This window comes from Fulmarus glacialis, unplaced genomic scaffold (assembly GCF_000690835.1).
Source record: "Fulmarus glacialis isolate BGI_N327 unplaced genomic scaffold, ASM69083v1 scaffold30605, whole genome shotgun sequence".
NCBI classification, from domain to species: Eukaryota; Metazoa; Chordata; class Aves; order Procellariiformes; family Procellariidae; genus Fulmarus; species Fulmarus glacialis.
The window spans coordinates 41,023-68,668 of record NW_009215451.1 but is presented as its reverse complement, the minus strand read 5'-3'; positions in this window follow the sequence as shown (position 1 = coordinate 68,668).

The window sequence follows — 27,646 nt, the reverse complement described above, 5'->3', positions numbered from 1 at the left end:
AGAGCTTCAGGCACACAGCACTGGTGTGCAAATCTGTCTTTGCAATGCCATTGTAAGTGTAGCCTTCTGCCCTGAAGTACAATTACTTAGAATAAGCTTCTCTTATTTTCTTTTTTTCCAATGATTTTTTTCCAGTCTTTCTTGTTTCTTCTTCAACCACACACAAGGCACAGTTCTGTTAATGGTATATGCTTATGACCTCAATCAATAAAGCCTTTAAGTGGCTAAATGACCTTTTAAATAGTTTTCTTTGATCTCAGCTGTACTGAAGTATGGGGTTCTGTGCTTTGTTAAAATCCAACCTGAAACAGGCATCAAGCTGAAGATTTTGGAGCAAGAGCAAAACCAAAACCATACAAGGTCCAATCAAATTTCTAAACCACATTCCAGGTTTCAAAGCAAGATAGAGAAAACTTTAGTCAAGGGGTAAAAGAGTAGAGCATCTCCAAGGATACAAAACTACTTGTTCAACCATAACTATGTTATCCATAGTACAAGAGCATATTACCTCTTGGAGCTGTAGAGCCATCTTAAATCACATGAGAAGTCTGTGGCCAAGAATGAGAAGAAAAACATGGCAAAAACATTTTTCCATCCACAACTGCCTGTTCCGGTCATCTGCTTCTCTCCTCTTCTCCTACACGTCCTCCTTCTACATAAAAGCCTTCTTTGTAGGCAGTTCAAACACAGATATTATCATTAGTGAAAAGCTTCCTTACCACTCCCAGTGCTGACTTCACTGTTTATTCCTTTTGTTCTTTTGATGATCCAGCTTAATAAAAAACGCGATAGATGAAATAGCCATATTTAAAGTGGTTCTGGTTATAGAATCATAGAATTCTATGGTTATTTTGGAGTTTCTTGGGTATGATAAATACTTTAAATTCACATTCAAGTTTTCTTTTAAAATAATCTGGTAAGACCTGAAATTTATTTCTGCTAGAAGTTGTTCTCCTGAACTCTGTTAGATAAAGCACGGATGAAGATCAGGTCACTGCAACAGTGTAATCCCAAGAGATGTATTGCTTACTCTGGTGGGATACAGTTAGAGACAAGGAAAATATAAATAATTTGAGGTTTGGAGGGGTTGGTGTGCTGGCCAACTGGAGAAAAACAAATAAATGGTCTTGGGCTGACCTAAAAACAAATGTGCATTTTTGGAATTGTTGGCAAAACAGAAAGTAGAAACTTGAGTTGTAATCTATGTCCTAAGCAGTGGGCCGTGGTTGCTCATCAGGGAATCGAGAGGAACAAAGTTCATATCTTGTCTTTACCTGATTCAGAGCAGACATTCTTCCTTGAGAAATGCTATATTGAATTCTAGTCTGCCTTTCCTTGTCTTGCCATCTTGAAGCTACCCCACATTACATGAGGATTTAAATGACTGAATCATAAAAAGACAGAATGAAAGACATATATTCTGGCTATGACTCTCACAATGGAGTGAGAGGTTCAACTGTTTTCATCCAAACTCTAGTGCGTACTATAGTAGGACCTATTTATCTGTCTCTACCTAGAAATTGTGTGTAGCCTATTCTGGTTTTGTGGCCTGTGCTGGAGTGCTCTTGGAATCCAGTTATGTTAGTTAAAGTATTTGAAAACTAGTAAAATAGCATGTTAGCACTTCCAAAACCAGTTTTTTTCTTCCTTATTTTTATCCATCTTCCAAGTACAACTGAGATTAAGTGGTTTTGAGTAGAGAGATTTTGAACATAAGCTTTCTCTTTTTTTTTTTTTCTTTTTTCCCTCCACTCCTCATCCCTCCTTCTGTCTCAAAGAAGAAACCTGCTTAGCCATCCTGGAAACACTAAAAATCTGTTGTCTTATCATGAGTTTTCTATACTAAAAATGATTTAAGCTATGCAAAGTGAAGAAAGCTCCTCAGTGCTTCCTACTGGCTTTGTTGTGGCCAGAGCTGTGAGATGGTGGAAGCATGACCAGGATTTCATCCATGTGACAAATCCTGCCCTCGCTTTCAACCCATTCAAACTTGCTGGAGTTGAATGTTACAGAACTTGGCCCCTTAAACCTGTCTGCTTCCCCTTGCCTTTCTTTCCTTCTGTCTCAAAGGAAAGAACTGAACTCAGCTGGAAAACTCGACTCTCCTTGAATTGACGAGATTTTATTCCCAGGAACTTTAATCTATATATGATTTCCATCGATTCAAAGAAAGCCGTGTGTGCCCACACATGCAGAGCACTGGATGCTTCTGTAATCTCTCCACGAATGCTCAACAGTAACATGCAATAAAGCTACACAGCAATTCCATTAGCAGCATACAGCATGAAGTATTTTTTCTCCTCAACGGGAGACTACGGGGCAAGTCTGCATGCTGTGTAAACTGGCAGTGGATGGATCTATCCTGACTTACATCATCACAAGAGCTGGGTTCAAATCTTCTGACAGTGTTCCCTCTGTTCACCACATCAGCCATTGGTTTGTGAAGCGTCCACTGAAGGCGTAATACTGTAAAGAAAATTGGGGTTTTTTTTCAAAATGCCCCCAGGATTTCTACATGAGTGTCCACTATATTGCTTTGCAGCTCCTACATCTCTTAGGTAGTAACTTGGGTAGGATTAGTATGAACTGTAACTGAGAGGGCAATGGTAGGGCAATACTGGGTGAGTTTTTCCTATCTATGTCGGAGGAACTGGTTTAGACAAGAACAAGAAGGTAAGTAATAGATGCTTTAAACTTGGTGGTAAAAGACAGGCTCTCTCAGGTGCTTTGAATGCTGTACGTCATCCAGACTTCTCCTGAGACCGTTTAAAGTTATTATTTGCTGCCCCCAAATCCTCTAGAAACTATTACCTTATATGAAATGCAAAGCCACTAAATTCTTTCCTAATGACAGTCATTCAAAATGGATAGTTTAGAAGAGTTATAGCTAGCCTTTTGCCAGGGACTTTTTATAGTGAAACAAGACCTAAGCAGTACCTTTCTTAAGTATACCTTTCAATCAACGTAACAAAAACCGCCTCAGTCTAATGGGAAAGAGAATTACACAGGAGAAAGGTAATGATTTTCTTCTCGCTCTTTGCCTAAAGATATCTATAGTGACCATCCTGTGCTGAAGTAGAACAGGTTTGAAACCAGGGTGTGTTGATTTTAGTAAGAGTGGCATTTGTAACCAAATTCTTTGTGTTCTTGTCTAGCTCCACCAACCTTGTGATTAACTGATGATACAGATGTCAATGACTACACAAAGACTTTATTTGCATTAAATATTTGGGCCAGGGCTGTTTTAATTTAGGATATTAGTGTGTTTGAAAAGTGCTTTTTGTCTGTTCACTATTATTTCACTTATTTCTTCCTTATGCTCCTGTTTAAATGTGTCCACAGGACTAAAAGCGTTTAGTTACTCAGCCAGGAATCAGAAACATGATTATGGGGCCTAAGTGATGAATTACACAGCAGAAATGGTGCATGGAGAAAGTAGTTCCCTTGTGAACAACTTACAAGCAAGAAATTGTTGACTCACACTACCTGAACACTTTCAAGTAATTAATCCAGTCACAAACATCTGGATTAAGTTTTTTTATGTTGATGTAAATTTTACAACTATTTAAGGCACCGTCCCTTTATAGATCGCTTCAGATTTACAAGGCTTTCCTCAATATCACACAGTTAATGGGAAATATAGATGTTAAACTTGCAGTAGGCTGGCAGTGAGGTGTCTTCTCTTCAACACAGAATGTTCTTAACCTGGAACCAGAGCAAGTGTCAGTGTGTCTCTTTTCTATCAGCCTACATGGAGGAGCCTTCCATTTCCATGAAGCTCATGTCAGCAGAAAAACCAACCTCTGATGAATTTAATTTGGGTATATATGCATGCTCCCTCCCTCCAAAGTGCAACAGAGTCCAGAAAGCCATACTGCCAGGCCATCCAAGATTTTGTCAGATGTCTCTGACTGGTTCATTTGCATAAAGTGAAAGCTGAGATACTTCTACAGCCAAACATAACACACACTGGCTAACAAGAATACCTATAACACACAGTTCAAAGTTTATTAGTGAACATTTATTGAACAGCCTCTGGCACGTAGATTTGTTTTCCATTGGCGAGGGAGTGTGGAGGTAGCTGCCAGCCACAACTTTCACAAACCTGCATATTTTCAGGATGTTTAGCAAATAATCTCTGCATCTGGCCAAGTCCTTCCTGAGCAGCTTTGAAGCTTGAGCCTGAAACAGGCACAAGACTGGAGAGGTGAAGGCTACAAAAGTAGAGTACACCCCCTGCATGCTTCAGAAGATGTGAAGGTCAGATATTTCACTCTAAAATGAGTATAAGATGCTTCCCGTGTGTGAAGTTTGACACTGTCTCTCTCACTGCATTTCACGTGGTTTCCCTTAGTACTTCAAACATACAGAAATGGTTTATGACAGAGTTAAATTGTTTGGTCTCTCTCACTGGTAAGCAGACACAGTTGTAAGCTATCAGCTAGGCCAATATCACACATGGCCTCCAATAGACACATGTATTTGCATGAAATCTAGCAGTTCTATAGTTTTCAGAAGGTCCTGAAATGCCTATGAATTATTGTAGGACAAGGACATGAGCTGAGAGGAAAGGGTATCTGGACAGAACCTCATCAGTATGTGTCTCTATCTAGAATTGCATGACAATGCTTTACAAGACCTCTAACTCCACGGTTGGGTGTTGAAGAAGAGACCTCATTCTCATGAGTGGTGCTGACGTACTTAATTTTCAGTGTGGTGTGATGAAACTCCACCTCTTGATCTACGTGTTGAAATGTGCGTATAGGGCTTCACCCTGCCTCCTCTGAGAATATCCATTTAGCCACAGCACTGCTTTCCAAAATGATGTAGGATTGCCATGGGAGCCACAGGGGAAGGATTGACTCAGGGTAGCAAGGTAATTAACCTTTTCTGGTATCCTAAATTACTCCCGTGGTTGGCTTCCTTTCTTTATTAGTTGTATTATGGTCTGTTGGGTTGCGTGGACAGCTTGGCAGGATGACTATACTCAGGCTTAGTTGACAATGTCTTGGTGGAATTAGCACCTGTGGAAAGGAATGGGCTCAGATCCTCTGCTGTTTGTGAGCAGCTCTTGTAGCACTGTCAGCATGAGGAGCCCACTTGCAGCTGCCTCACCCGGTTCATCCTGCACTTGTGGAAAAACAGCAAGGGGCATGCCCCGAGTGAGGGGATATCACCATTCTCCCATCACAACCCCTTCAGAAAAGAGCAGATAACCCAGTCACTTGTCCTCTGGAAAGGAAAGGAAGACCAACCATATTAAAACCCACTGTGGCTCCCACTCATAATAATAAATTACTGTGTTCTTTCCTTTCCCACCTCCTCTTATATCTACTACTTTTGAATGATGGAGCGATGCTCTTTGCCATGAAAAGCAATTCCCAAATAGCCACCATTTAAAAGTCTGGAGTAAGATGCGTGACTTCTTTGTTCTGTATCCTCTGTTCACAGCACATTGGTTTACTTTAACATTTCAAACATCTTACACAGGAGGGCTCAATATTTTCTGCTAAGCATTGAAGGAAACAGTAAGCTATTTATTTCCATCTCTGAGCTCTGCAAGGGCCAGTGTTGTGAAGAACTGCTGTGTGCATGACTGCAACACCAGCTAGCAAAGGCTACATAGCACACCAGAGCAGCACTCTGTTACTGACCTCTGGCCAGATTACAGGGCCGAGTTAGTATCTTTTATTAGGCGAGATGTTTTTATTTTGTGTGCTTAAAATAAGGCATTACCTCTCCCTACTGGCCTTGTCTCACCTCACCTTTGATCCTTAGACTGCTATGTTTAAAAAAGAATTGCTAAAACCTCATTCCCCTATTGCCCCCATCACAATCTTTAGAAACACAGAGTGATAAGAAACATGAGGAAGTATTGCCAGATAGACAGTATTGGCAGTATGTCCGAGCTTCCTCCAGCCAGCTGTGTCATTCAGCCTCATTTAGAGCAGCCTTTGCTTTTCCAGTCAGAAGTCAATTCAAAATATATTGAAGATGATGATAAATTGCAGAGAGATTTTGCAATATCGGCCATTGCTCACTGGACAATAGAGACCACCGAGCTCATTTATAGGTCTAACGAAACAGTAAGACATATTATCTCCACCAAATTATGTACTAGTCTTCCAATAAATGCAGCCCAGTGATCCCTGGTAAGGTAATTGCAAGCAGCAAAGAATACGCCAGCACAAAGCACTGATTCTGTGTGTCATAGTAGTATAATTTATTGGCCCACGGGATTCAGAATTACTCTATTTCTCTTCCCTAAGACAGACAGCTATGAAAAGGAGGATGGCCTTGTGGTTAAGGATTTGGATGCTGAAGATATGGTCTCAGTTTCCAGCCCTCTCTCAGGCTTCCTGTGTGGCCTCAAACAAACCATTAATGCCTTTGTGTTTTTCTTCTCTGTCAGTAAGATGATGATTATACTAGCAGGAAAGATCTGAACTGGACTGAACCCAATTCTTCTTTTTTTTTTTTCTTTTTTTTTTTTTTCCCCTCTCAAATCTGTAGTTTCCTTACAGCTTGATATTCTTTGGTTTTACCCCAATTGCTGGCTAACAAAGATGCCTAATCCATTCAGTATTTATAGAAGAATGATGGCATTTTGATTAGGGTGTCTTTATTGAGTTCCTAAGGGATGCAGATAACCCAAACACCCTTTGAATTCAACGGTTAGTACCGTGTGCTGAACCACTCTCCAAAAGAGCCAAACATCCGTTTTGCCTTCTGGAAGCGTGCACCTCTCCCTCCAGTGACTGCAGAGGGAGATCAGGATGACAGCTCTCCAAATCTTGATGGGAGGAAGGCAGGCAACTAGCTTGTGGCCACGGCGGACCTGCCAGGGCTGGAGGCAGGCTCCCCTCTCCGAAAGCTGCTGTCGAGTTTGAGATGCTTCAAGGAAACGCTTTGTGCTCAGCAGATTTTTCTATGACACTTTGCAACCAACTCTCTGTGTAGAAGCACTCCAAGTGAAAAGAAAAACAGCATAAAAAGCCTGTAAAATAATCTGCTGAAAGACTCCTGTCTTGCTCTGTTTTTCTACTCACCACAGTCTGTGGGATTTTTAGAGTTTTTGAATAGAATGTAGACCCAGCTTCCTAATAATAATTATCCTGCTTTTTCATTGTGACATAAACAATAGTTTATTTCTGTGCAGTATGTGAACTCAGTCCAAAGCCCTAATTTTTCATACTCTACATGAGGAAAATTGCAAACCGGATCGGCATCTGAACTTCTTTTAGCCTCTAATTTGAGGAGTTGAAGCAACCTCTCCATCTGAAGACCCATGAACTCTGACAAACTCTGGGTCTGAGTCCAAGCTTTGTATTATCTCTCTGGTATCAATCAAATCAACTACAGGAGCAGCTTCAAACATAATCCCTCTCTTCCCATGCCCCTTCTTCATTCCTGCAACGTCAAGCCAGCGTTGAGGATATTTTGACATGCTGCCAACTGTAAGGCGGTAAAGAATGGTTAACCCAGCCTGGCTTGTGACCTCCTAGCAGCAGACAGCAGTAGCGACAGAAGAGATGTGCAAGTGATAGAGATGGCGGGGTATGCATTCGGTCCCCCTACCTCCTCCAAGCCTTTCCAGTCACTCCTCAGACAGTAACTGCTTTAAAAACTTTCCTATAGCATGGAGAAGATCATGAAGAGGGCCAGAATTTCTTAGACACAGCCGCCGCCTCCTTGCTCTGTACATGCACGCACCGTTGCCTAAATGCCTGTTAACTGCACTAAGATGCTGAAATTCCAAGTTATTCCATGGAATGAGTTGAAAGCCTTTCCTGGAGATCAGAGCAAAGATGGATTTTTTTTTAAAGTCCTTTTCTATTTCTTTTTCTTTCCCTCCTTTTTTCCACATAGCAGGGTGCCATCAGCTGGGTCTCCCGGTTGGCAACAATATGATAGACGGCGACGCATCTCGTGTTTGCAGGGAAGGCTGCTTTGGCTTACGTCTGTCCGGCTAGCAAAACAGAGGGAGCTGCCAAAAAAAACAGTCCGAGGTATGAAAGTTAACAGTTAGCAATAACTGCGGTGTGAAACATTCCCATGAAATCCAGACATCAAGGATGCTGCTTGGAATAGCTTGAATGTCCTGCATTCTTTTCCAGTGAAAACAGAGTAATACACCAGCAGCGTGGGAGACAGCAGCCAAGGAGGAACACATGAGCCCCAGAGAACAGGCCATCAATTTTCCTGCTGTGCTGGCTGAAGGAAACTGAAATGTATATTGCAGTGGCTTCTGACGCCAGCCACTGCTATGCGCGCCACACTTCAAACTCAAAATACCTTACCCTAAAAACTGAGCAAAAAAATCCCCAAGCTATTAATAGATTTGTATAAAGAAAACCCTTGTAGTTTTTAATCATTTACATATGGGACTGAGAAACCAAGCATAAAATGTCAGTGTGGCTATTACACGGGTCACTGGAACAGGTTTATGTTAGCTAATATGCTGAAATAGTAGATTAGGAAGAGGATAGTTTATGGCCTTTAGTTCATTTGTTGACAGGAAGAATCAGGAGCAGATTTATTTTATGCCTGATCCCGTCACAGGACAACTAGGAATGGAGCGGTGATTAAAATCCAAGCCACTGGAATGGAGTAATGACTAGACTGCATATACATTTTTTGTGCGCGAACAAGAAGCTTGCAAAGGGGAAGAGCTAATGAGATCACAGGAATGAGCAGAGCAGAGCAGAGCACTCCTGTGTGACCCTCTGAAGTGAGTCAGCAAAGAACTATTACTTGACATTACCAGCGTTGCAGAGCTGGTAAATACCCCAACCCCTCATGTGATGCAGCGCTCAGGAGGAAGAGATCTTCCTGAGACCTGTAGAAAACAAGTTTATTCTTAGAAGAAAGAAGTGTGCTAGCCTATGTGGGGATACTGATGTTTTAGCAGGTCGCTAAAAATAGCAAGGACTTTCCAAAGCGCAGCCGCTCTAGCACATCTGAAAACCTCGTTAAATCATCCCATACTGTGTTTGATTGCTGTGTATTGTAATTCCTAGCTCAAAGATGACTCTTTTCTCTTGCCTGCTCTTCCTTCTGTGTTTATTCTAGCTTTATGGGCAATTCTGTTGTGAGAAACAGAGCATCTTTGAAAACTCAAACCATGTATATCCACCAGGCCTTCTTAACGTTTAATCAGAACATCATGAAAATCAAATCAGTTGAGAAGACCTAGGTGACTTGTGACATAAATGTATACTTGAATCCTAAAAGTATTGCAAAAACCTGTCAATAATTAGTCTCAGTCATCTTGCCTGGAACCAGGCCAAAAGTCAAGTTGAAATTCTCCATGCAGTCATAACGGAGCAGACTGCAGCCCTCAAAGTCTGGCTCGATCCAAGGCAGAACAGAAGGGCAGTGCTCTGACTTTTACCTGGGTTAGAGCACTGCAACAGCTTCCCTCCACCCTCACATGTATTTCTGTTTTGTGATAAATTCTGCGTGCTATTTTGGCTGTGCTGGCATCCCGTGAGCTGTGTGGAGTGCTGCTTCAGAGAAGGCACCTGCAACAGGGCTTTCCTGTCCAGGTCAGGGAGGCAGCAGGGAGCAACCTTCTCCATCTGGCTCGAGAAGAACAGCAGATTTTTCCTCTTGTTAGGGAAGATCTGACCAAGACTAAGACAGCTCTGAGCTGTCAGTTTTCCCCTGGCATATAGTCAAAGGTCTCTACTCAAATTGTCAACAAGGGAAAAGGAAGGGCAATCCTGGAGAGCATGAATGCTGCTGGGGAACAAATGCTGCAGTGGGACGGGTATGATACCTGCCTTGGATCTGTATCTAGCCACAAGCAAATCTTTTTTTGCTTCTGTCCACCACAAGTTTTACATTTACTATTTTGATTTATCTTCAAGCAGTAGAAAGCTTTTCAGCTCCACCTGTCAGGCTGGGGCAGCACATCTCATATCCCATAATCTGCCAGGACCAATAAAAGTAGTACAGGGACTTATGAAAAATGAACCTACATTTGGATGCAAATCATGTTACAAATGGGTGTTAAGACTGATCCCCATCTTTCATGAAGAATGATGTCTACTGTGCTATTTTCCTTTTTTTTTCTTTTTCTTGGAAAACAAACTTTCTCAGAACTAGCAGGAGAGGAAAGTTTACATCTAGTTTTCATAGATTCGTTTGAAAAAGGAAGCAAATGAATTAGTTACAAATGTTTTATTTCTTTTATGATGTGATTACTTTTCAGCTCCATCCTCAAAAAAACTTTCATCTATTTCACCACAGCTCTATTTCTTCCCATATTGCATCCTAACGGACCGACTAGCTCAGTACATGTCTTCCCCGTATCCTCACAGGCATTAGTGTAATACGGTTTCAGATCAGATTATCCACCTTTTCAACTTCATTAAGGAGATCACAAGTGTGTTCTTTCATCCCTCACTTCTTTCATTAAGAGATTATGGCAATTCTGCCTCCCACTTTCTTTTGCATGTTCTCACCCCTCATACTGTTCATGTCTTGGTACTTTTTCTCTGCAGAACAGCAAGCATTTTTACATGACAGGCCGAGGACGGTGGCATATTCCTGAGAAATTTTAAGATCAGGCATTTTGGTAAAGACAAAGTGGGGAGGAAAGGGGAAAAGATGTTTTGATTTTATTTATATAGCATTCTTCTCCCTGCTCCTATTTTGTGTGTCTCAAACCATAATTGAAATGACCCAAACGTGAGGCAAAAATTATTTTTGATGTCTCCACATTTTAGAAATAACGTGGTCTTCTCTGGAGGGGGTTGAGCTGGTTCTCCAAATGATTACTTTAATGATTCTTGCCGTTTCTGCAGCAAATTTTCAGTATCCACCTTGAAAACTGACCTCTTGTCTTGTTCCATAATGCCATGTATATTGAACAAAGACCCCAAAAGTAACCCAACGGTCACCCTCCTGTCATTATTAAAGACAGAGATGAAGTACAAAAGTATTTAAGCCATTTTGTCTGCAAAGCCTGAGAGATCTGCAACCATGTCAAGGCTGTCCTTTCTTGAATGGTGCTGTGTGATTCTGGAGCCATTGGTAGCCGGGGGGACAGGATTTATTTTCAATAGTTCAGGACTGGTGATCTCTCCCAAGTGGTTTTGACCCCGCTGCGTGGATTAGAGAGTTTATGCAACCACACAGCTCCAAAGTGTGGCTGAGACCTCCAGCAGCAGGAGGGCGAGCGGGATGCTCAATGGCATCTCAAACAGCAGATATTTGGGCAGCTGAGCTGAGTCCAGGGTATTTCACTTAATCAGAACCAGTGAAAATGGGAAACTACACACCGGTTTTGAGGGAAGAAAGGTAACTTTACCTTTCTGTGCTCTTTCTAGATGGAAAAGACTTGCTCAGATCAACTGAAAGAATAATTCTACAGCAGAAATGAAAAGAATTAGGAGGTTTCATTTCAGCATTTCTGACTGCTTTTTCCAAGGAAGGGTAACGGAAGGACAACAGTCAAGGTCATGAATGCTTACTGATTCTAAATCGAGGTGATACTACCTCCTAATACCTTGTTGCAAGCATTTTCACAGTGATTACATAAATTTCTCACAAGAGAGATTGTTTTATATTATTTCTTTCTTGCAGGATTCTCTTCTCTTAAACCAACGTAATTAAAGTGATAGTTTTAACCTTTGTTACTTAGAGGTGATACTTTTGTCCTCCTGGAAAGAATTAGGAAGGATTTTTTTTTAAAGTTTCATATAGAAGAACAGAAAGCCACAGGTAGTAGTAGAGGTGGTGTTGATGATTGGGGCTCATTCCTCTGCTTTGAACCTTTAATAGACCACAGTTTGTCAACTGAGATATTTCTAATAAATAAGTGAGCTGTGTTGTTAAGTCTCCTCACTCTGGGTGTGGGAAAGGGTAAAGCTTCTTCCATGGAGCAAGGAAAAGCTCTCCTTTATAGTATACTTGTCTCATAAAAATGTAATCTTAAATACTTTCTGTGAAGCTATAATTCAAGCCTGAAGCAGGACCACCATGTCTCAGTCCAAGAGAAAACAGGGACATTTCTGGGAAAGGTGCATTTTCACCACAGGAGGAAGAAAACAAAAGAACTATGGGGCGGGGGGCAAATCAGATTTTGTGTCTCCAGCAATCATTTCTCAAGGTATGCTTATGCATCTGCTACATATTTGGACTGTTTTATTAGCAGCTTTCTATTTAACCAGGTGACCGACTTTACCTATGAAAGAGGAAAATATAACAAAAGCCTATGAGGGGCATTTCTTATGATGACAAACTTGAGAGTAAAAATATAATTAGATTAAGAAACACTGTGGGTATTGTTAGAGCCATCTCTCTTTGTTCCCCTTTTTATTGCAGAGCCCTGCGGTTTGGAGGTACTTGGCATTCTCTTAACTGGTTCTGCTTCCCTCCTACGAATTTCCCTCTAGGATTAGACAGCAGTACAAATATTATTGCACTCCGCAGGCTTTGCCTTCTGACCTACTCTACAGAGACATATGTGATGGAGTCAGAACTGCTGAATAGAAAATGTCTTTCTTAACTCTGTAGTGCTGGAGGGATGCCAAGGTCCAGTAGTTCATAAAGGAGATGGGGCTGGTAGCGCTCCTGAGGGAACTCAGACCAAAGAAGCAGCCCCGGGTATTTAAGGAAAAGGGTCGATTAAAAAAAAAAAAATGTGGGGGAGGGGAAGAGGAAGGGGTGGGAAAGAAGGGGGCGAGGGGGAGTTAAGGATGTTAGCTGCAGTGTCTGATTCCCTCAGCACTGGGACATGTGCTTCTGCAGGAGCTACGTGACTGCAGCCCTCAGTCCACCCCTCTTGGCCTTGCAGACCAGCCATGTTTATTTTGCCGTTAGCAGGCAGGGATTCGTGAAGCGCCGGAGTGTGTGTGTACAAGCGTGTTAAGTGTGTTTCCCTGGGAAAGACTCCTTGGGAATGACTTAGACCAGTCAGAAGTGCTAATAGATGGGAGGGCTTTCGCTGCCCGGTGCTCCCTGTTAGCGGCCATCCCCCCGCACCGTGCAGCTCAGCTCCCGGCGCTTGGGTGAGAACCTCCTCCGCACGATTTCCCTGTCATCGCTAAAGGACTGGGGACCTTTCTGGGGGGCTTTGCCAAAATATTTCATTATGGTGAAATCTTCCGTAGCAGAGTAATGCTAGTGAAAAGGAGGGGCTCGCAGGCTTGCTTGAAACCAGGCAGAGCGTCAGCAGGGACTGTGCCAGGCTCCCACACAGCTCTGCTAACGCGAGGCCGTCCTGACTGACAGCAGCCCTGCTGCTCTAGTGCTGCGGGGAGCGGTCAGGGACTCTCCAAAGCCCTGACTTCCAAATACGTGTGGTGGGGGCTGGTTTTGCGTGTGTGCGAATGACGTGGACAAAGTTCCTCTGGGGGATAGGTCTAGACCACCACTGTCACTCTTCCTTTTGACCTTTTGACTTGGCCAGGGTTTGAGCTCCAGCCGCCAGCGGTGAAAATCTCTGCCAAGGCACTGGACTGTCCTGGTATGTGCGCCACGCCGCGCTGCAGACTGGAGACGCTAGGGAGGGGGGTTCAGCCAAGATAAAAATCAACAAGAATCTTCCCCCAGATCTCCCCCCAAATCAAGAAGAATGCAGCCCAGTCCAAACTCAGATGCTCACGAGCTCTGCAAAAGGCTTGTTGATCCTGCTTGGGTTTTGTTCAGCTTTCCTCGGTAACTGCTGTTACTCTCTACTCCCTGACTCCATCCAGGGTCTGATGTAAAAATGCTAACATACCATGAGAGCAACTTGTCTTTTGTTTATTGAAAGTCAAAAACGTAGTAAAAGTAAGTCTATCCAGGGGCTGGGCCGTCCTTAGCATTTTGCTAAAATTACAAATTATGTCTTCAGAAATGGCCAGAAAAATTTTATTTCACATCACTGAAATCAGGAGGTGCAAGAAATTTTCTCAGGGGCTTGTTTGATGTGTAGCCTAATTGGTACATGAAAAGGAGTTAGTTCACTGGACAAACTTTTAATTACATGTTTTAGTCTTTCCATGATTTATTTTTTTCCAGCCCTGCATTAATGAAATTTTGCAGCTCCTCTTCAGTGGGTATCATATTTTTGCAGAGAAGTGTGGTGTTTTATAGAAGTTTCTTTCTGTTTTGCTCTAAGGCAAGCAGTTGTAGTTGTTCTAAGAGTCAAATCAGGCACTAGTCATGGAAAGGAGGAAAGATTTTCTTGAATTTGAACCAAAATGTTAATTGCCATCTTCCCCATGTGAAATACTGGATGGTAAACACTAGGTATGTGTGGCTCATTCACACTGTAAAAGCAATGTATGCAAAAACCACAAGAAAAGAATATGCTTTGGATAAACAGAAGCGGATGATCACATATCACTAATTTGTATCCATACTATTTGTGAGTTACACAGTCAGTTTCAATTTGAAGGACAGCTTGCAGACCTTAGTACCTCTTGCCATAGGGACTAACCTTTGTTTTTAATTATTGGACTTTAAGATCTTGTGCTATAATTTTGGTGTTAGCGTTTATCTGTCGAAAGAAAAAAAAGACACAGTCTATAAATCCTGCTTTTTCTAACACATCCAACAATAGTCTTTTGTGGTCTGAACTACCGTTGTTCACTGCACATAAAGAAAACAAGAATGCAAAGCTTGCAGCAAGCCTGATACCGGGCAGGAGCAGCATGTGTGGAAATTGCTCAGTGAGGTCCCTGCACCGCATAAAGTGTACGTAAGGCACATAATACAGTCTAGTGGGCACTGAGTGAAGAACTGCATCTCTACAAAGCAGGGCTTCTGCTTCCCGCATCAACACATTTCATAGAGCCAGTGGTGGGACAGACATCCAGAAGTTTTACTTCAATTGTTTTATTTTTTGCTTAGCTTGCCTGCTCATTGAAAAGCTGCATTTTATTTACCATTAATATTATTTCAGAGGCAAGGTTCCAATTTTATCAGTTTATAATTCTGACAAATGGGGTTCCTCATTTTCCTTCTGAGATTTCACATGACCGGCTAACTTTCCTGGCAAGCTGCATTTCGTATTGAAGGCTCTGCTCTGTGGAGTCGGCTGGATGAGTTTTCACTGAAACTAAACAGGGACAACTCCGGTCTGCCGGGGAAGCATACCAAACCCCTGAGCTGAGCGCGCCTGTATCTAGCGCTGCGTCTGCGCTTTGGGCAGCAGCTGATGCCTGCCGGACGCTACCCCGGCGGCTTTCCTCTTGCAGGGCGTCCGGGCTCGCAGCACGGCTTTCGTTGCCCCCGGATTTACCTCTCACCGTGACAATTCGACACCCTTGTTAAGGCCTTGGTTGAGAAATCTTTTGTGTGTTGACCCTTGATAATCTCAGCGACGACTCTGCGCTCTCTAAGATCTCTGCTTTTCTTCTGCAGCCGCGAGGAAAGCGGAAAGAGGGTGGAGAAGGTGGCAGCAGAGCCGCTCTGGCAGATTCCTGGGTTCACGCCTTCCCCTAACATGGAAAACACAGGGGGATTGTCAGCAAAAGCTCTCTTCTCCTGAATACGGATGAAAAGGCAGTGCCCGAGATAATATTTTTAGGATTCCGTAGCTGCTTTTTTATTTCCTGAAGACTCTAGCAGCCCTGTAATTTGCAACTCCAATGTGCATGCACACATAATGGCAGGAGAAAAGAGATAAAAACTAAAGGTACTAGAGGATAAGCAAATGGTGACACCAAAACAGACATGTTTTACACTGTTGTGCATCGTGAAAGATTGTATCTACTGCTTTCTAACTGTCTTATTACAGAAGCTACGAGAAATCTCAAAGTCTTAAGCTAAACTCTAAGAAGTTTTAACCACTATGGCAACATTTAGATTGCCTCCCACCTCGGTAACTCATAGTTTGCTTGTTCTTGAAATGTTATCCTTTGGAGCTACGGAAGAAAAGGATAGGGGTTTTACAGGATCTAAGGGTATTTAGAGGAAAGAAGGGTCTGGCTGAATTTGCTGCCAGAACAGTCACACATAATTCCCTTTCCCAGCACTTGTCTGAAAGGTGGTAGATGACCTGCACTTTTCATTTCAGTCTTTAAACTGGATTTATCTGGCCTGGGAATTTTAAATTTAAATGGTTCCACTTTTTAGGGGGTGTCATCTTGAGATCCCTGTAGGCAGGGAAGTGGCTGGTGTTGCTTCAGCCTGCTTGGTATAAATGAATGATATTTTTAGGGAGGGAGAGAAATGCGGTGACAGACATTGTTGAAGGACTGATCAGATTAACTCTATCTCCACACCTACTATTTGCTTTTCCTGCCCTTCAGGTTTTTACTTTTTTAAAAATGCTTGGCTCCCGCCTCGACTTCTACCTCCTCCCAGTGTCTGTCTTCCAGCAAGACAAAAGTGGGGAGGTTTTTGTCCCTGTGGTGTATGTTCTTAGCAGCATGCAATGTGCATCATTACTGAAACAGTGCTAGGGAAAGGACAAGAAATCAGATACCAGTTTCTTTCACTTGAGATACTGGAGGGTGTTTTCTCCTCTGGTGGGAGTCCTCTCTAGCTGCACGTTTCCTTTACTTGTTATATTGCCAGAAAGAGGCGGCGGTGTGCCTAGGTACAGATCCCCAAGCTTCCCTAAAGCATCAGGTCCTTGGAGATGACTCGTGCTTCCTGTCCTAGACTAGAAAACGCCATCCTTGGAGCAGCAGTTAAGCGCCGAGTCACTTGGACGCTCTCTGGACAGCAGGCTTTAGGAAGAGCCTCACATATATGTTTACCTCTCCATTCACATTTGTTTCCAGCTACCCTTGTATTCCTGTGAGGAAACGAGCCCTATCCAGCGAGGATTTTGTAATTTTTTTTTTTCTCCTTTGGTCATATTTGAGACACAAACCTTGGCAGAGCGTAGGGAGAAGCGGCATGGGATTTTGTCTGTGCAGGACACAGGACAAGAGGAAGCCCTGTCTCTCCCTAGGAAGGTTGGGGCACGTCTGTCCATAGGTGCAGGCAAAGCATGGAGGAAGAATGGCACTTTCTTAGGACATACACACGAGAATATTGTTTCCAGGCTTGCCTGTAATTTCTGTTAGGCTGATCAAATTTGCAGTCTCTCCAACTGGGACTCAATATCCAATGGTAAGGAGGGGGTCCTTCTTTGAAGAATTGACATCAGATGCAGAGAACTTTTCACTTTATGGCCCTGGGCAGCAAACACCAACTTAAATTGACAGGACCCCAGGACTGCTAATTAGAAACTGGCAAAACCAGGACATCTGGACACCTTATCAGAGGTTTATCAAGATTACTGGTATGATCCATACAAACCCTTAATAGGAATCAGCTGTCAAACAAGTGAAGTAATTTAGGCAAAGATTGCAATTTTTTTTTTTTTTGTTACAACTGTAATATGTTACAAGCTGAGTTCTTAGGGGCTGTAATAACTGTGCAGTTTCATAACCACTGTTTTTTTGCTCGTTGTTTGACTCCCTAGCCAAAGAGACTCTGGGCCAAATTCAGAAAGCGAGCATGGCTCTAAAGCAGCCAGTGCAAACCCCTGCGCCAATACTGGCTCTGAACTTGGCCTTCAGCTGCGAGGCCGTGCCCCTCTCCATCACCAAGGCAGCCTTAAATCTGTTCCACAGCACTTTCAATTACGAGAACTCTGCCACATCACCTTGTCTTTATGTGGTCAGCTAAAAGAGTTATAAAAGGCTGTGGGGGAAAGAAATGACCTAGTAAAAAAAGGTAAAACTGAGTGTGTGGTCCCACATTTTCCACAGGAGAGTTTGGAAAGAGCATAAGCTTCCTCAGATTGCACAAATTGAGGATTATGATCATTGTTTAGTCAGTATCTTTTATTGAAGAGAAGGAACGAAACCCATCATCATAAAGGAAAGATGGCCTTGGGTCTTGCGTTCTGGGAAGCTGCGGGTGCTTTGATTCCATGTACCCACACCTGGGGGAGAGCTGAAATCAAAATGCTTTTTTATATACTTTAAAACCAGTTTTTTTCTAAATCTTATTGAAGCCATAACCAAGGAAAGCAATAAATGAAATGTGAAGAAACGGAGCTGATGCCTGATGTTAGGTCCCCAGACCGCAGGGAACACGATCCCACTGCCTGTTCATGTTAACTCTGAGATGGGCTAAGAGCCTAAAGAAGGGAGAAGTCCACGGTGGGGCAAACCAGCCAAGAGAAATTGTATCATCTGGAGCATAGCCTAGGTAGGTGACTACCTTGTTTTGTGCTTTGATCTGGTTTGGGCCACCATTCTGAGGAAACTAGCATAATATATGCAAAATGAAGTCAGCTTTAGCAGAGACTTGCCAAATCATTTTTTTACATGGAAGTGGAGTTTCACTGTCTTAAACAAGCCTGGCATAAGCCTAAGTGAATCCAACCTCTCTGTTCGTAGAACTTCAGACATAGTTTAGGTTTTGCAGTGATCTGATTTTTGTTTCTGGATGAAAATTTTCCTTTGGTCACATTTTTCCAAGTGAATGTTGCAGTGCTGGACTTATGAAATATTTCTCAAGACTGAAAAGTGCAAATATATTGTGCTGCTGAATGCTTGCAGATTTTGGCAAGTGAGGAGGGACCTGGTAAATGAGGGGTTGGAAAGGACAGCGTTAATACAAACATGAACTCTTTAGATCTATTGGCTGTGCATAGGGCTTCAGCTAAGACCATTTAATCAGTCATCCCATGGGCATAAATGATGACTCGACAGCAAGTCAAATCCTTTCAAAAGATGGGACATTTTATCTTGCCTTCAAAATGTAATGAACAGACATGCCACAGGGCCCGGATGAGTTGCATTTTAGCAGCTCACCTGATTCAACAATCTTCACCAGAGTAGGGCTGATATTTTAAATATAGACTATAGAGGAAGGCCTTCAAAATGACCAGTTGAAGCTATGACTCATTTACACATGCTGCATACATTTTGGGCGTTGTGTTTTTTTTCTTATTCCACACATAATTTATTTTGGTATTGTCTTTCCCATACATATGAAAAAACCAACCCCATTCTTCCGCTTGGATTCACTTTTAGTTTTTAAAGAGACAGCATGATAACAACAGAGAAGATAACATAGTGCCTACACAAGGGAGGGCCATAGTGACCACCAGGTTACTGTGCCTTTAGTCATTAGGGCAGAAACCTTGTGAAACAATGCAGCTATCACTTGAGAAATAGCTGTTTGCTTTTCTGGAAGTTATAAAAACCATCTAAACAGCTCCCCTAGGAATATCACCTGCCCAAAGAGTTTTCAGGCTGGTACAAATATTTTTATTCAATTATCCTAACCTTGTTGATCTTAGGTTGGATCCTAATTCAATTTCAAAAGCAATATTATAAAAAGAAAATAAAGTCCCCAAATATTGACATGTTCCAGTGGGAAATGCTTTTGTACTTTGCGTTGTTCCAGACAAAGCTGCTAAGTGATAACTGAAAATTAATGCTATTTTTATATATGTGCTTTTTAGTGAGCAAATCAACTGCACAGTACTGGTTAAAAACACACCTATACTTTAACAGTTGACTGCACGGCCTTATAACCTACCAAAAGTCTCCAGTGCCTTGTAACTACCAGACTGCCTTAATAAGCAACCTTCACCAGTTGCTTTCCTGTCTGAATTAATGCTGTAACCAGTTTAAAGATGAACGTTCATGGGGGGGGGAACTTCTTTCTTGAACATAAAGGTCTCTCCAATATAGACAGCTGACTAATATTGTTCAGATTAATACAGTTCTTGCAAACAGCTGGGATATTAATTGATTCGTCCACATAAACCGTATTTCATTACTGCTGCTTTTGGGAGAAAAATCTAACAATAGTTGTGGTGTTCAGAAAGCTGTGTCAAACTTCTTGTCTTTAGCAAGAAAATAAAGTACCTCCTATCAATGGATGACCCTGGTTTCCATGTTCTCTCTCAAATTCCATGAATTCAAAATGTAGAAATGCCAGGCTTGGAGCTTTTAATTTAGTTCAGGCATTCTGGTAAACAGTGCTCGATGCTAGTCCACGCTAGCTTGACCTTGTGCAGACATAAAACAAGCAGGAGCTGCAATGCCTGAAAAGCTGTCTGAAAGAAATAAACTTTCCTTGTGTACTTTTCCCCTTTGTTCGGTTAGCCTGACTTGAGGATAAAAAGACTGTCATGTTGCAGCACGTCCAACAGCGTGCATTTGCTGATAGGAGAATGAGAACCACAGTCAGCTGATGTTTTGTTGACATTTCTTCGGCAACTATGAATGGCCTCAGTTTTACAGTATAACTGAATCAATAAATCGTGATCTTTCTGTAATGCCAATCTCAGCTTCTAGAAATGCGTTGCTTTTCTCTGGCTTTCATACCGGATTTCATACCCATAGATTATCAAGGACATGAGTGACAGTCATTTCTTCTCATACTGACCTATCTGTTCAGATACTGTATATGTGTGTGTTTTTGCATAAATGCAGTCTTCATCACCGTAATGCCTAAACACCAGGAATAGTTAATGCATTTTTCTGTCTGCTTACTTGCGTTGCTACAAATAGCAGTCTCATGATACAGGCACTATATACAGGCACTTTCCAAGCTGGGATTCACAGCTGTACCTTTCTTCAGCCTTGCTCAGATACTGATCCCGTTGTTTAGTACGGGATCAAATTATTGACGGAAGCTGTGTAATGAATCTCAGAAAAGCCAGAAGAATGAGGTGGCTTGGAGGCAGTTATGTATGCATGCGGTTTTATAACGAAACTGTTTCAAAGCTGTTTTAAAAATGGAAAATAATTCAGTCTTATAGGGCAGCAGATGCTAGTGGAACACTAACTGAATTTCTGCTGCCAAGGTTGCCTGTCTTGCTTTTTGTAATTGTCTGTGTTGTAATCACAGTGTGTGATATGCGCACACATTCAAGTGTCTGTAAATATTTAGGCAACTTGCTGAGTTCTCTTAGGTTTTGGGCATTATAGACCAGAGGGAATGTGGATTTGATACAGACTGTTGTGATCTACCTATATACTTCTGTAATCTGTCCTCTTGCTTCATCTAGTTGAATGACTCCTTTCAGATCCCTCAAGGCAATGGAGTATTTCGTTACTAACCCTTCTGGTAGTATCTGGTAGACATAGGTGTTAATAAACAGTGATGGACAACTAAATTAGCCTTAGGGCATGAGCACCAGAACACATTGCCGTTAATAAGTTAACATCTACCTAACAGTGTATCAGGTAGTCCCCTTTCAAGCCAATGTCTATCCTGAGTCTGTGATCAAAGAATAGCTCCCAAGAAAAGATTTTTTTGGGGTATGTGTGTAAAAAATGAGGTATTTTTAAGTCATGGTGTTGACTGGTTTTGGTGTGTCTTTAAGGTTGACCCAGGCAAAATACTCAGAAAGGCTCCACACTTTCTGGAAACCACGTCCTTCCAGCAGATCTGACTGTGGGAACCCAACAGGGAAGGCATCCAAATCACCAGCCAGCTGAGGAGCCCGGGTCAGGAAGGACCTCCTGAGTAGTCGTCTTTGACTCAGTCCCCTGTTAATACAGGCAATTATGTCACGTAATCCCTCTCGTAAACTAACCGAGCTTCACGTTTCAACTACTCCTAATGTTTTACCAGAAATTTTCTGCCCTTTCTGCTAAAAAACTTGTCATAATTTCCAGTGGGAATGTATTCAGGCCCTGTCTATTGCTATTTGTTCTTCTGACAACATCATTCTTTAGCTTAAATAGCTCGTCAGCCCTCCTGGTGTCTACTGCCTTGATGTATTTATAAAAAGTGAGCACATTTCAACTTTCTTTTTGCTAGACTAAACAAGACAGGCTCTTTTGGTCTCATCCAGAAAGACAGACTTTTCTCACCCTGAGCCTGAAGTCTTCCACAACTGTCCCAGTCTGAATAAATTCTTTCTTGAATGCGGGTGACCTGAGTTGGATAAAGCCTTGCCAAAGTCTTGCAAAATGGCATTTTGAAAATTCAGGCTGAGCCTGGGGTTTTCTTGGTTCTGTATTTTGCTTTTTGTGCAGCAGGAAGTAAGTTTTGGATGTGCTATGTATGTTTTTGTTAAAAGCTTCTGGAATATTAAATGGGACACTTTTTTTTTTTGCTGAAAGTTTTGGAAGGAGCTTAGGGGAACTGTACCCCCAGCTCTCTCCTGCTTTCCATGGGAGTTAGACTCCCTTTGATAATTCCAACTGTAATTACAAATACAGTATATGATAAACATTTAAGCAACAGTCCTGAAATCTAAATAAAAAGCGGACAGTGTGGTTTGGTGCAGAGATGCCCTGTTTCTCTTTGGTAGCAGTAGTAACCTACCTCTGTCACCACAGAGGCATGAACTAAGAGTCCCTTTCTCTTCTGACCACGCTGGTACAAAGCAACCATACCAAGCCATCTGTTGCTGCAGCTAGAGCTATCAGTCCCTAAAGCAGCCCCAGTGTCTCTGCAGCATGCTCCAGTATACCGATAGCTGCACGACTTCATGAAGGCAAGTGGGGGGGACCACTGTGCCTTTAGTTCCCTGGCTCTCCCCCCGCAGCCGCACACCCCTGCTGTCAGGTGTCCCTCTGCATCCTTAGAGACTGTCACAGTTATGCTGCTCCTGCCCCAGACCCAGACCTCATTCACCAGCCCTGTGGACTAGGATGAGTGATCATCAAGCTGTGGCAGCAGACTTTCCTTCGTGCACTTGCTACATCTGCAGCAGGTCTTTTCCTGGAAGGCCGTCAAAGAGCTGTTACCCTCCCATACACCCTAACCATACTTTGCCTCTTGCTCTGCTTTGCAAAGAGCTGAAATTGTTCCCAGAGTCCTTCCCAAGGTCTCCGAGCAAAGCAATGGCTCAGCTGTAAGGAACTGGAGCCAAGAGCCCCCAAGCAAAGTATCCACTCCTCCAAGAAGATCGCTGATCTCTCCTGTTGGGAAGGATTGGTCCAGATCCCCCAAACTTCTTGGAGTAAGCTTCACTACTGCTGCCTCATCTTCCTTCTCCTTTTCTTTTTGCCCATGAGACCCTTCCTTTTGCCTTGTCTTCCACCTTCACCTAAATCCCTGCTTTTGCCACCTAAATTCCTTCTTTTACCACCTAAATCCCTGCTTTTACCTCTTCATTGTCCTGTCACCAGCTCCAGCAGTGCTAGTAAGTCAGGAAGATCATCTTTAATTTGGGCTCTGCACCAATTGTCCAGATGTGGCAGTACAGAAATTTTTCCTTGTATTTCCCTGCTGCTGGTACTGGGAAACCTCCCCAGTGAGATGCGTCTGCCTTGCTGGGAACTGATGCTCTGTGCTGGAAATTAGGAAACTTCTGAGGGCGATCAGGCAGATCAGTAATATCTTTGTTATGCTCCCACTCCTTGGCCACACAGACTGAGGTACCGTGTGTTTGCAGCATGAATGGCACAAGAATTGGGGTGTACAGTTGCAGTGTAGCAGAAATCACAACCAAAAGGAGAGCTTCCAGGTCTGACAGGAGGAGATAAGAGACTGTCCACAGAGCTGGTGGAGGAACCTGCTTTTTCCTCACTGTATCCTTCGTCTCTATCATTTCCCTCTTCTTCCAGCTATGTTGGTTGCCTGTCATTCTCCTGCCCTCTCCTCCCCTCTGCAAACATTTTCGGTACATGGACCTCATTCCCCTGCCCTCTCCTCCCCTCTGCAAACATTTTCGGTACATGCACCTCATTCCCTGCTTACCAGGTGACTCTCTCCCAGTGGCAATTCTGTTCCATTCATTTACACCAGTGAATGCTAATGGCAAACTTAGCTCAGTCGTGAGTGTTTTAAGGAGAAGAAACATGTGAAACAAAAAGAAGTAAAGAAAAAAAAATACATGGGAGGGAAAGAAAAAATTGAGTAAACCAGTCTATTTTTACAGTGCCTTTTCATCAAATATTCCTGCCACTGTTGTTCCAGAAAGGCCTCCTAACCTAGAAATAGTAGCTGGTGATCATGTTTAGTGTCCTGCATTTGTGACTGAAAGGAGCTGTGACTCATAAATGTGTATAGCTCCCTGGCTATAAGCCACTCTAACTTAAAATGGCTGAGGTTTACTGTGAGAAAGCACATCTGACTTGTATTTCCTTGAGACTGAAAAAGTATCTTCAAATAACAGCATAAGGGAAAAATACTAACCATAAAGAATTTTACATTCTTTGGAATGATATCATAGTAGAATATACACAGTAGACTAATTACGATTTCATCTTTAATTTTGCTCCAAAGTGGGTTGCATTTTTTGAAGTGTCATTCCCTTTTATAATTTTTTTCAAACGAATGGCCGCATTCCAATCACTTACTTACCTTCATCTATATTAATTTGTGTTCTTCAAACAGCTGGATAATCTGTCGTAATTAGAATGATCTCCGCTGGCTGGGTTTTATCATCTTGTCAGAGGGAATTACCCGGGCGGACTTCTCTCTACCCCGAGCAGACAGCGGAGGGTGCTGTTGTATTTGAGGTGGTCACGCAGAGGGACCCGGGATCAGCTCACTTCGCCGGTCCCACAGCCAGCTTCGCAGGGCTGCTGCCATAGCTCCTTAGAGCTTGCAGATACAGACTCCCAGCTTTGGCCTGACAGGGGTGACGGGGGGGTCCCAGTGAGGGACCAGGGCCCCCACACAGCTCAGGACAACGAGGCTTCAGCTCAGTTAGCTGTCCGGGCGGTGAACGAAGAACGATACGTAATAACGCAGTTTGGATTTTCACGCTATGGCTGTGTGTTCCCCAACAGTTTCACCGCCTCTTGTCCACAGATGATCTTTTGTATTAAATTCCTCGAGGAGAGAAGGGGGAGGAGGGAGAGGAGGAATCGGGGGAATCTGTTTTTTGGCCAGAGGAGTTGTGAGTCTGTCCATTAAGCGCTCGCTGCTTTTCCAAAGTATGTTCTGAATTAGGCAGAGCGCAGTACATCTTCTTCAACGTGCTGGCCAGAAGTCATGAAGCCATGATAAATGCATGGATGGCAAGCCTTGCTCTCAAATTTGGGAGATTATATTAGGACACCCAAAGTCAGCACTAGCGCTCTTCAGCTGAGCTTGCATTAGCCAAACGTGATCTAAGAGCAGGAGCTCAGCAAGCCCGTCAGCCTGTCTGCTCATGGTCCTTGAACAGGATGCAGGATACAGTTATTGAATTTCAAATGCTGTATTTCATTGTCATCAGGACGCTGGGACTTTATTAGTGAATATATCATTAATAATATGGCATGTGGTCAAAGGATGTGTCGTTCCAAAACCCAAGTAAATAGCATAGAATTAACAGATGCATTTCAAAGAAGCCCGCTGTGATTTGCAAGTATGCCTTGCTGCTACTGCTTCAGGCAATTGTTTTCCCTTTATACTACTTTTCCTGTAAAAATTTCAAGTAGAAATTCTACTTGAGCTTCCCAGCTCAAATAAAACTATCTGTTTTATGGATGAGTAACTGGAGAACTCAAAGAAGTTAAATGATTTTCCCAGGATCAGAGATTGAGAATGAAACCAACCTGTGAATTAAACTCAGAGCCTGAACTTCCCAGAGCAATTGGAAGGGGCAGAGGGTGCAGCCCACGACTCCTTTCTTTCCACCCTCAGTTTTGCCCCACACTCGCAACCATGGAGAAATTTTAGTTTTGCATCCCAAAGTGAATGCACTACGCAGGAGCTCTGAAGGGTGCAAGCTGCTCTGTATGCTGCACAGGTCTGCCAGCTCCTCTAACTGGCCGATATATCCTGATCATAATGTTTCCACATTGTTTTGAAGTTGAGAAGCACTATGTATATCAATGATAGAAATTATCGTACAACGTAATTTTCATCCCACAGGATGTAAATCAGCCCACTGAGGTATTCAGGTGCTCTCTGTTACTTCCTCTGCTCCAGCCCTGCGAAAAGAAAGTTCTCCCTAAAAAGTAATAAAAGTGTAAATGCAATAACCTCCCTGCCAATATCATTCTGAATGAACCGAGAACTTTTCAAAAATATATTTTTGGCCCTTTTCTGAATAACCAGGGTCAGATCACGGATGACTGGCAAAAAGGTATGAAAACACCTTTGGGCCACTCATACAGTCCTGTGGCCAAAGTTGCTTTCTGGACTAGTTCGCTGAGGACTGATTTGCTAATGGGAAACGTTCCTACCCATCTTGTGTTCAGTTTACCTGGATTTAATCTTCTTAGTTTGAATTAGTAGAGGAGAGTGTGTTTATGTCTATATTCATAGATGGAAATAGAGATAGACTCCTTACTTGAGTACACAATGTTTATTTTATCCTAAAAGTTTGTTTTCCTTTTTCCCCCCATCGCAGTGTCACTGCTGCTGTATTTTATTAGACCTCTGGTTTTCATTATGCAAAAAGTCAAAACTGGAACATTGTAAATCTCCGCTCTCCTCCCCGCTTGCTGCTCTGAAGCCCGTCCGCCATTCGATGCCGAACAGCTTCTCCTACCAAAGCGCACTATTTCCAGGGGCTTTGGGGAATAGGAGGTGAGAACAGGGAAAGGGGGGTGGGGGACTCGCTTGCCCAAGGCTTGTTAACCTGAGCGCACACTCTCTTTCTCAAATTTGTTTTCTCAGCTGGTGGCACAGTCGCTGCCCCAGCGCCATCAGTCCAGCAGAGAGAAGTTTCATTCGAGATCTGAAGGCAGATTTTAAAGAAATGGTTGGGGCAAGAGGGGAGGGGAGCTTAATAACAGCTTAGAGCCTGACTCCCAGTGTTTTCTTAGTATATTGAAATATGAACTGTGTAAACACTCTGCATTCCACCTGCTCCAGCATCTGCCAAAAAGCTCACAAAAGTCCTTTGCTCTTTTTTACATCCTCCCGTTTTGCTTGCCCTCCTCCCCACGAGGTCTCCCGCACCACCTCGCTGTCCTGCCCCCCACCCAGTCTCTGCAAACAAACACGTGCTTTTTCTTCTCTTCTTTTTTTTTTTCCCTGCTGGAGACACGCATTTCCAAAGTCGCTTTGCACCTAATGCACGGTGCCTTTTCAGCCTCCTCTTTCACAGAGCTGTCAACTCCCTTCAGTTTCAGAGCACCGTTCAGTGGTGGTGCTCATCAGATTATTGTTATTCTTTTAATATTATTTACTCTTATTACACATAAATATGGCAGTAATCACCCGAGAGACTGAATGTTTTCCACATCAAAACTTAGAGCAAAAAAGGCTGCACCCACATGCTCTGCGTTTTACCTGTCTTCCCCCGAACAGGGAGCAATTTCCATCCAGATGGCAAACCATGAAGGGTTTTACACTTTTACACTTAGTAAAAACACTGAAGAAGTGCATTTTCCATCATGTTCTGAAAGAGAGCAGGCTTTGCTGGCTTCGACGTGAGAGCAGATTTCCCCTTGGCATGATCCTCTGCCGGCCTCCGGGAGTGGGACAGAGACAGGGACCACGTTTCTGCCGCGTGGTAGCATTCCCCAAAGGCCTCCGAGGGGGCACTGGTGCCGTGTGAGCAATGCCGAATTAGCTGAATAGCCTCTGGTAGTCACTCTTTGCTTCTCATGTCAGATGTGGTCGTATCATCCCCCACGGTGCTTAGGACTTGGTGGGGTTCCTGGAAGCGGCCAGGTAGTGCGTGTTCGAAAGCATGGTATTTTTGACCCAGCAGGTCCAAAACAGCCTGCTTTTGACTGAAGCAGACAGTAAGTTTTGCCATGATTGCATCAGACTGTAAGAGGCTGACCTGAAAACAAGTGGAGAACTGTGATTTAAGTTTAAGACAAAACTATTTTTA